Raw genomic sequence first — 10,044 nt, forward strand, 5'->3', positions numbered from 1 at the left:
CAAGAAAAACTTCCAGGGATACAATTCCTTAGTTGTCAGAGTGAACGTCTAATGGTATTCCAACCAATAAGTAAGACCAGATACTGGGAGTGACATTTTGGGTGTTTAATGGATCCTACTTCCTATACCATGGCACATATTAGTTCTGTTTAATGAGGTTATGCTAGGTAAATTAGAAATAAGACCTCATTAAATAACTCACTTGTAAGGTTGGTGCTGACCCAGCAGCATGCAAACAGTACTTGTTTCTAAGTCTAACTTTCCCAATCCAAGGTACAAAGTTTTTCTCACCTGAGTAGTTTAAGAATCATTTATTCCACACACATAAAAAAAGATTTGTGGGTCTTTTATGGCCTATGCCTGAGCTAGTTTCTAATGATTCAAAATTATACACGATTCCTANATGGTTCAATAGATATAGATATATATGTATATATTATATTACATAGTATATTATATATTATTACAAGGCAGTTTATGGAATTACTTAAGGCAACCTCTCTTATAACTCTTTCTGTGTTAGTGAGACTGCTTATTTATCACCTGCTCCCTGCTTACCCCCAATCTCCTTGTGGCTCAAACTTGTGTCTTACCCATCTTTATAAATATTTGTGGCTAACTTCAGGATATAATACACATTAGATAAGAAAGGCAGGTATCATTCCATGTTATGGATAGAGAAATTGAAACTCAGAGACTTTTTAAGTAGGCTTCAAGCCCAGTGCGGGGCCCAGCATGAGACCTAATGCAGGGGCCGAACATGGGGTCTGAATTCAAGATGCTAAGATCAAGACTTGAGCCAAGATCAAGTCAGATGCTTTAACTGACTGAGCCACCCAGGTGCCCTGCTACTGAGAGATTTTGAAGATTTATTAAGAAACTATTAAGATCAGAGATGAGTTCAAATCTAAGTCCTTTGGCATGCACACATGCACACACACACACACACACACACACACACAACACAAGATCTTACCTCAACATTATTCATCTGTTGACATTCCTTTTCAGAAATCAACCTGATAGCAATGTATGTAGAACCATGAATTCTAAGCACATACACCTACAGTCATTTCTAGTAATCTACAGATCACCCAAGTGTAAATTATCTACTTCCTGGCTTATCTGTTAGAAATGATTGCTATCAGAGTGGCTTCCATTTGCCATCTACACACCTCTGAGCCTTTTCTCTCTTATTATAGTTTGCGCAGGAAATGCAAACTACTGAGATTCTAATATTAGCCTAGATGCAGCATAATTTAAATAATAAATATAATACACCCCACCCATTGCCAACTGACAATGTCATCCAAATTTAATAGAAATGCCTTTTAACAGATGCACCCTTGCATTAACACAGATAATTTAGAGTTTATTGCAGCTACTTTGTTGTAATTTACAGTCAGAGATTCTGTTTTGGGAAGGGGTACTTGAGAATATTGCTGTGCATTTTTCTCTCTGAAGCAGCCCTCTCTCTCCCAGATGATACTTTATAACCTTCATTCTTGTAATCTTAGAAGGTAAATCTGGGAAATGCAACCATCTACGTTCAAATTTTCAAGGGATGGCTCCATTCTATGGAAAGGCTGACTATTGATCTGTCAATAGTAAAGTTTCCAGTTGAGTGGTAACATCTTTCCAAATACAGAGCAAATTCAGGCTTGCCACAAGTGGCCATTTCATTAGGAAACAATTCTCTAGATGTTTTAGACTTTACCCATGTGATTCATTTTTCAATATGTAAGCTCCCGGGTATGGCTGCAAAAGACTAATCATAACAAAGCTATAAAAATTAAACAGAGAGAGAGAGAGAAGAGAGGAGAGAAATAAGTATCTGGTGATTTTATTAAACTGATAAGAACAGATACTATATATGATCTTAGCCAAAAGGCCAAGAAGCGATTGCATCTGGTGATTTTAAACACACAACAACAACAACAACAAAAATCACTTTTCCTTCCATTTTTTTCTATCAATTTTTTCCCTATCCCATCCAGATGGAGAGCACCACGGGATACCCTGATGGTGGTAAAGGCTTCATCAGCACAGCGCTGCTCTGAAAATTACTGGTAGAGTTTTCATGAAGACTTAAGAAGCACAAAGTCTTTTGTCTCTTCAGAATAAAAAGTACAGTGCACTTGATGATGAACCTGTCATTTTAAACCTTCAAGGTTTTAATCTTATGCATAATAGAGTTTAGAACCGATTGTATAGTTTTGCCTAGAATTCAGATTTATATTATATACTCCTACAGATATCCTAAAACGTACTCAAGTGACAAGTTGCTGATGACATATATTATTAATACAATAATTTTAATAGGTATAACGCAAATCACTTTAGTAAACTACTACAAGAACTTCTCCCACTCAATGCTAGAGACAAGCAGTTAAACACAGATAGGAACCCAGCTGATTAATCGTCATCTTGCTGTCACTGAGAAAATTCAGTTATCTCAAGACAAACATATGCAAACTTTGGAAAAAGAGAAAAAGAGAGAGGAAGAAAGAGAAAGAGATGTATATACTCAAGGTTCTTTCTAAGGCTATATATTTAGGATGAGATAATTGCCCTTCTATTATATCATTCTGAAGATTACATAGCAAAGACTAAAAAATGCCAATATATATATTATAATTACATACAGCAAGTTGTAGTCATTAATTGGGGAATAGAACAAGTAGACTATGTAACCATAAAAGAAAAAGACAAGATAAGAACCATTAATTAAGTAGTATTTAACGTCCATTTACATCAGCTGTGTGTAAGAGCACCCCAAAACTAATATTCTAGCAATTGAAATAAAATCATAAACCAAAGCTTCAGTGTCAAACCATGTAGCCCTTTATTTTTAGTGTAGCATTTGTTCAACTTATGGAGCTAACTTTTTTTCTCTCTTTAATGTTTGCAGGAAAGATTCAGTGGATCATTTCAGAATTTGGTTTGGCTCTGCTGCCCTGGGTTTAAGCAAGCCAACAGATTCAGCACAGTAAAATGTTCTAATGTGATGATATACCACTGCTTCTGGACCCAGTTACAAGATGAAAATCCAAGAACACGCATAAAACACCTATGAAGAAATGACAGAGCTTGAAGTCAGTTTGAATAATTTCTGAACCATAAATTCACAAAGAGGGAGAAGAAAAGGGAAAAGGAGAAGCTAGAAGGAGGGGAAAAGGGAAGGTGAATGGCTCATACCAACCATCTCAAATACTAAATTTAGGAGTTTTATGCACATTCATATTTCCTCCTGACAGGACTCCAGGTATATATCAACTGACCCACATCACAGATGCATTAGAAGTTCTGCTTCAATTGTGTCAAGAGAGGAGTGTGTGCTCAGTTTGGCACTCATGCATTTTTCACTTTGGCTACATACATACTTGTCACGTGAACAGTGGTGCATAATGGAAAACATGCACTGTTCACAATGGCTTCTTTTAACCTTCATTTTCTTTCCTGAGATATGTGCTGCTTGTCTTTGCTCCTGCAGAACATCACTGTTTGATGGGAGCTCTGTAAATCTATATTTAGTGACTGAGATACACCCTTTTCTCCCAACACCCTCAGGACAGCAAAGATCAGTACTTCTGTTAATAGTTTCCAGGTTTGAACTCTGGGAAACTAGGCTACTCCTGGAATTTACTTTTCCCCACAGACAAATAAAGCTGAAGGAATACAAAAAAAAAAAACCCTACCCTTTTTGATTGGCATGTCCAGACAGAAACTCTTTTGTATCTTTGACCACTCCTTTCCTTATGGTCAATATTTAAATTGGAATTTAAGATGGATATGCTAATAAAAATATGAAGGTTTTTTCTTAAATTAAAGAAATGGGAAATATAATGTAATGATATACATGTAATAGAAAAAGCTGCCCATTGGCCAAATACACCATTATGGCAATTGGTAGGTCTGGCCTGGCGGTCCTTGTGCTATTATGCATGTAATGTGCTCAGAAGGCCTGACATCTCCCCCTCTAGACTGAAGCAGAAGCCAGGCGCAGGGTCTAGAACATGGGAGGTTTTCAATAAATGTCTACTGAATTTAACTAAACATCAGCAGTCTCTTTATATATTCAGGCTTGACTCTACCTTTCTTGTATGGAATGTTGAAGGCATAATGGAATGTTGAAGAAGATATGCTTTTCCATCCCTAGAACTGAATGAGTGTCAGGGGACAAAAATTATAAATAGAGAGGAAAGAGAATTTTGGAACCAACTCCCTCCTGCTGACATTGATTCCTACAGGTTCCTGGAAGTCAGCAAAAAACTGGGAACAGACCACCTCCATGTTGACCTGCAAGCTGAGTTTTAATATAAACTATTATGGCACCTAGTAGGAAGACCCAAGATGCACAAAATATCTGGAGAGCTAAGCAGAGGTACTTCTTCTACCTAAGGTGATACATATACATACATATGTGAATGTATGTATCACCTTAGGTTTAGGTAGATAGATAGATAGATAGATAGATAGATAGATAGATATAGATGCTTAAATGTTGGCTTTACCTCTGAAGCTAAGGTAGATAGGGGAAAAAAAGCAAACTATACCTTGGCCAACTACTACTTGATGAGCTGAAGTTGGAGCAATTGTAAACACATGGAAGAAAATTTAGGTTTAAAAGTGCCTTAACTGTAGCTTGAAATGGTATGGTAAGTACCCTGAAATCAGCACAGCTTTCTGGAATGAAGCACATCTCTTAGAACAAAAACTTTTCTGTAACTTAAATTCTGTATACCTGTATGTATTATTTTCAATATACACTCTGGGTGAAGGGTTCTTGACAGTATAAGAAGCCTTAAACAGTACTATGCAATGAAAGACTAGGGGACAATTAGAACGTGCAAGTTTGTCATTTTTGCTTTAAAAAGAAATGTCAGAAATATGATATCTGTAATGATCTGACTTTCTGAAAGAAATCCGATGGCAGATAAAGGGGCTTTTCTCTAGAAGCAAGGGACATATAGCTTGAAAAATATTGATTTATATTGAACACTTAGAATCACTCCCCCAGAAATATTAGTGATAAACGCTCTGATGTTACCATCAGGCTCAATATCCAGGAGCTCAAGTTCTGTTTCTTGGTGACCTTCCACATCAATAGCTATTCCAATGTACAGGTAGATTCCATTTTAAGTTTCATTTATTTTGCTTTACATTTTGTCTCCTTCCTAAGAGAGCACCAGGTCATTCTTCCCTGCACTGTTCCACCAAGGTTACCTGGCACACATTACAAGCACATTGCCTTTTCCTTTTGGCTTCCAGGTGTTTAAAATGTGTAGATATCTTTAGGCTTGAATATATTTTCCAGTTTGCAACAGTTCTCACCTCTTTCTATTGTTACCCACATATTTACATTTAACTTATTGATCCCTGTAGACATTTGAGCTGGTAAGCTCTAGCTTAGAGCTTGGACTTCCCCTGATGCAAGGACTATCCTTTATTCCATGTTATTCTTTACTCCACACCGGTCTATCCTTCACTTGACCAGTTTGGTTTAGCACTAAGGTTTTTCAGGCATTCATTCATTCATTGTTTGTTCAGCTGCTTCTAAAGGCCATGTTCTGACCTGGGCACTGGTGACTGGGTAGTGCCTGCTGGTAATACATTGTGCCTGCTCTCATAGAGCTTCTATTCCAGCTCAGTGGTGATGAGAAGAGATGTAGGAAAAAATAAAAAGGAAAGAGCTCAAGCACCAAAAAAGATGCTATTTTTTAAATGTTTTTTTACTTCTTTCTGAGAGAGAGAGAGAGACAGCATGAGCTGGGGAGGGTCAGAGGGAGAGGGAGACACAGAATCTGAAACAGGCTCCAGGCTCTGAGATAGCTGTCAGCACAAAGCCCAATGCGGGGCTCAAACCCACAAACTGTGAGATCATGACCTGAGCCGAAGTCAAACGCTTAACCAACTGAGCCACCCAGGCGCCCCAAAAGATGCTATCACCTACATGGGATCAGGAATGTTCTCTCTGATGAGGTCACATCTTAGCACATACCTGAATAAAGTGATAAACTACGCAGATATCTGGGACAAGAGTTTTCCAAGAAAACACAGGTCTCCTCTAAGAGACAGCTCTATCTTTACACTTGTAAGAGTTTCTACCTCTAGCATACATTTTGATTTTCATAACTGAGGATAGAAGAAAACTGATAGTGGTTTTATGCTTAATTTTATCATATTTTTTGGTTTTTTGAAATTGAGTAGAAAAGAAATCAGTGCTTTTCAAACTCTTCTTTCAGAATTACAACTTGACTTGATGCTTCTGCTATAACTGAAACAATGGTAATAGAATTTAGCTACTCTGGAGGAAAATGTCTATTGAAAAAAACAAATCTTCTTACCAAAAATCTCATGGTTACTTCAAACAGCAACAATAAAGACTTACAGACAATGGCATTATGATATTAAAAAATGATATTCTTTTGTGAGTATTGTTAAAAATAATATAATAAATGGACATTCTATTCACTCTCAAAAAGAAACAGAGTAAGTAATGGTTGTAAATGAGTAATTAAAGAAGTAGAATTTTTGTTTTTAAAAATGGCAATTATTTTAGAATTTTTAAGAGATTTAAGAGATTATCTTCACCAATCACCTCTTTCTTTTTTTAAGTTTTTATTTATTTATTTTTGAGAGAGAGAATGAGTATGTGTATGTGCAGGTGTGGGGTGGGGCAGAGAGGAAGAGAATGCCAAGTAGGCTCTATGCTATTAGCACAAGGGCTTCATCTCACGAACTGTGAACCTCACGTGCTCAATTTCCTTTTGAACATTAAGAAAACTGAGACACTGGGGAGTACATGGCTTGTCCAAGGACAAAGAGCCAATGTTTTGGTTCAGCTGGAACCTGAACTTAAGATCCTTAATTTTTAGACTAGTGCCCTTCTCTGTACATACCACATTCTACTAGTGAATTTTTAAAAAAGTAAAAACCACTATGAGACATGTTATTTTTCATGTTATGGGCTAATACCCAATGACTATAGAGTTCAACTTTTTTTTTTCAGGAAGGCTATTTTCTCAATACTAACATGGGTGTAACTCTCTGAGCCAAGCACTCTGAGCCCCGGTTTGTGATTGGGAAGAGTGAGATTAATTTAGGACCTTCACAAGTGCTTTAAAAAGGCATTAGTGGGGCCTGTTGGATTAGAAGGATGAGATCTAAGAATCAGCACTCATTAAGGTAGAGTCTCAACCCAGCTCTGGATCTTCACAGATGGCAATCATAGAAAAAAGGAAACTACACATCTGCCAGCTGGCTAGGTTTATGCGAAATCATTGGATTAATCAATCCAGTCTGATCCCCAGCTTGTGTATGTTTATTCATCATTTTACCACTACAAGAACGGTCATCGATGATTTCTTTGCTCACTTTATTTTCAAGTGAAAAACATTTCTGTGAAACAATATCTTCAAATATATTAGCTGAGAGTCAGTTATAAAAATAGCAATATAGAAGCAATTTTAAATAGTTCTTCAAGCTAATTTGATTTTCAAGAGTCACCTAAAATAATTTAGGCACTTGTTTTGCTCAGCCTAAAATTAAATTCTTGATTACTAAAAATTCTTATCACCATACAAGATGTTATTAAATTATGCCAGGTATTGTACTATCAACATAATAGCATGCTATTCATGCTATTACTCTTTGCATAGTCCCCAATAGTGACACGAACTGTCCAAACTATGAGTTTGAATTCCTATACTGTAAACTAATGGAAATGTATCAGGTGTGGATCTTGTTATAGGGTCAGCTCAGTACAGTGAATATATATTGAAGGCCTATTAAATGCTAAGCAGAGATAATGAAAACACAATTAAGAAAGAAACCCTAACTCAAAGAGCTTGGATTTAATTTCAAGTTTCAATCAGATGTCAGAGATTCAATGATCCTATATTTGTTTATATTTTATTTAGGTTGCAGTAAATGCTATCCATCCAAAGCTAGTCCAACAGCAAGGGCCTTATGCCTTAGCTATACGTTTTGGACCCATTAACTTCCAATCATTCGAAGAAAGTGAAACACTATGTTCTGAGAAGGAAATTGGAGGAGAAGGGCTAGTTTGCACATAGTAAGTAGACTGTCAATAAAATTCTGATGGTTGAATGGTAACTCAACTCTTTTGTTTTAATTTGACACCCAACGAAGACATCTCTCACAGTGAAAAGCCCCTCGTGTTAACGGGAATCTCCACGCTGCTCTCTCCCCAACACATCAGGCCACCAGGTTTTATCTTCAGCCATCGCAAGGGATTCTGCCACTCTAGCACTTGCAAAAGAGACTAGGAAGGGAATAGGATTCTGCACAGTTACTATCAGCAGTGACCTCATTCCTGGCAACAGTAGGTAAGAGCCATTTGGAATCAGACGTTGCTTATTTGGGAATAGTCTGAACACAGATTTACAAATATTCATAAGATACATGTTAAGTTTTAGGGCATGCCCTTATCTTCTGTATCAAGCAAAATATTACAACTTGAGATATGACTTAGTCTAGAAATTAAACTATAAGAAGAAATAGCCAACTCTCAACTTCTAAAGGGCAGTTGTAACATTTACAAAAGTTTAAATTAAATAAACAAAGCTTAGTCTGAATATATTTTTAAAACCAAACAAGCAAAAACTTTAAGAAATTCATAGGACAATCTCTTAAATTGAAAAATAGGATGGGTGAGAGATGAAATATTCAGTAATGTTCTTTTGCTCCAAATAACTTTTTAAAAAGAATTTGTGGTTGGGGGAAAAAGACAAAATTCATCACTTTCAAATAATTGCTTTCCTTTGTTAAAAATCTGTACATTTATATTTTGATATTTCTAAAAGCAACATATATAATGCATATGATTGTGTTCCATTAATAATAACATCTAAAAGAAATCTACTCCAGAATAAAGCTTTACAATTTTTTTCTAAATAATAACGTCTTGAAGATTCTGAGTAATAGCAAATATCCTGATATTGTAGATCTATTATATGAATATTCAGTTAAAATTTGTGATGATGAGATATGGCCTAACCATATTCGGCAACAGCACCGAGTGTTTGAACATATATGGACAGAAAATCAGATATAATACAAAATAATACTTAAAGCATTAATACAAATATAATATGAAATAATATAAAACATTAAAATTTGAATTCTGCAATCCAGTTCCTTCCCTTAATTTTTTTTGCTTAGTTTTTATTTCATAATCATAAACTTAACTCTGCAATCCATGTAGATGTGGAGCGGGGTAAGGAAAATATGACACCATAGACCTCAGCAATAGCACAAAGATTATAAGATATTTTGAGCAGATAGGGGTAAAGGGGTGCTCTCCTGAGCTCTTGAAGGAATGGTCTGGTAAAGATAAAACACAAGTCAAATTTATTAGATTTGCCACAGTCAGTGCTGGTGATCTTCTTGCTCGTCTGCCAGTCATGGACCCAAAACGCTCCATGGCTTCCATAATATTCATGCCCTGATATACGTGTTTGCCATCTAACCACTCAGTCTTGGCAGTGCCGATGATAAACTGGGAACCATTTGTGTCGGGTCCAGCATTTGCCATGGACAAGGTGCCCGGACCCATGTGCTTCAGGATGAAATTCTCATCATCAAATTTCTCCCCATAGGTACACCTGCCAGCAGTGCTATTATGGTGTGTGAAGTTACCACCTTGGCACATAAATCCCAGAATAATCCTGTGAAAGCAGGAACCTTTATAACCAAGTCCTTCCTCCCCAGTGCTCAGAGCACAAAAACTCTCTCCTGTCTTTGGAACTTTGCAAACAGTTAGAGGACTCAGCCCAAGGGGTCACCATCCAGGACAATGTCTAACAACACGGTGGTATTGACCAGGCTGGGCAGCACAGGTGGCTCTGGGGCAATAAATGCAAGGCCCAGTCCCTTCACTTTGAAACTGAAGGCAAACAAGAAGTAAGAGCAAGAAGCTTCTAGAAGAAGGCAAGGAAGGGGGAAGCAGAGAAAAATTTAATCTGCTTCAATATTTTGACCAATGCTGGACCTCTTAAAAACTTGGCATTGGGTCACTCA

General features: G+C 36.8%; 2 pseudogenes; both read right to left on the bottom strand.

The window, feature by feature from the left end:
* Positions 1-1,811: 1,811 nt before the first annotated feature.
* Positions 1,812-1,903, bottom strand: LOC144225547 (U2 spliceosomal RNA; annotated as a pseudogene).
* A 7,297-nt stretch (positions 1,904-9,200) lies between these two features.
* On the bottom strand, positions 9,201-9,676 carry LOC144225531 (peptidyl-prolyl cis-trans isomerase A pseudogene; annotated as a pseudogene).
* Between the last annotated feature and the right edge of the window lie 368 nt (positions 9,677-10,044).

The sequence above is a fragment of the Crocuta crocuta genome, unplaced genomic scaffold (genome assembly GCF_008692635.1).
Source record: "Crocuta crocuta isolate KB4526 unplaced genomic scaffold, BGI_CrCroc_1.0 scaffold359, whole genome shotgun sequence".
Classification (NCBI taxonomy): domain Eukaryota; kingdom Metazoa; phylum Chordata; class Mammalia; order Carnivora; family Hyaenidae; genus Crocuta; species Crocuta crocuta.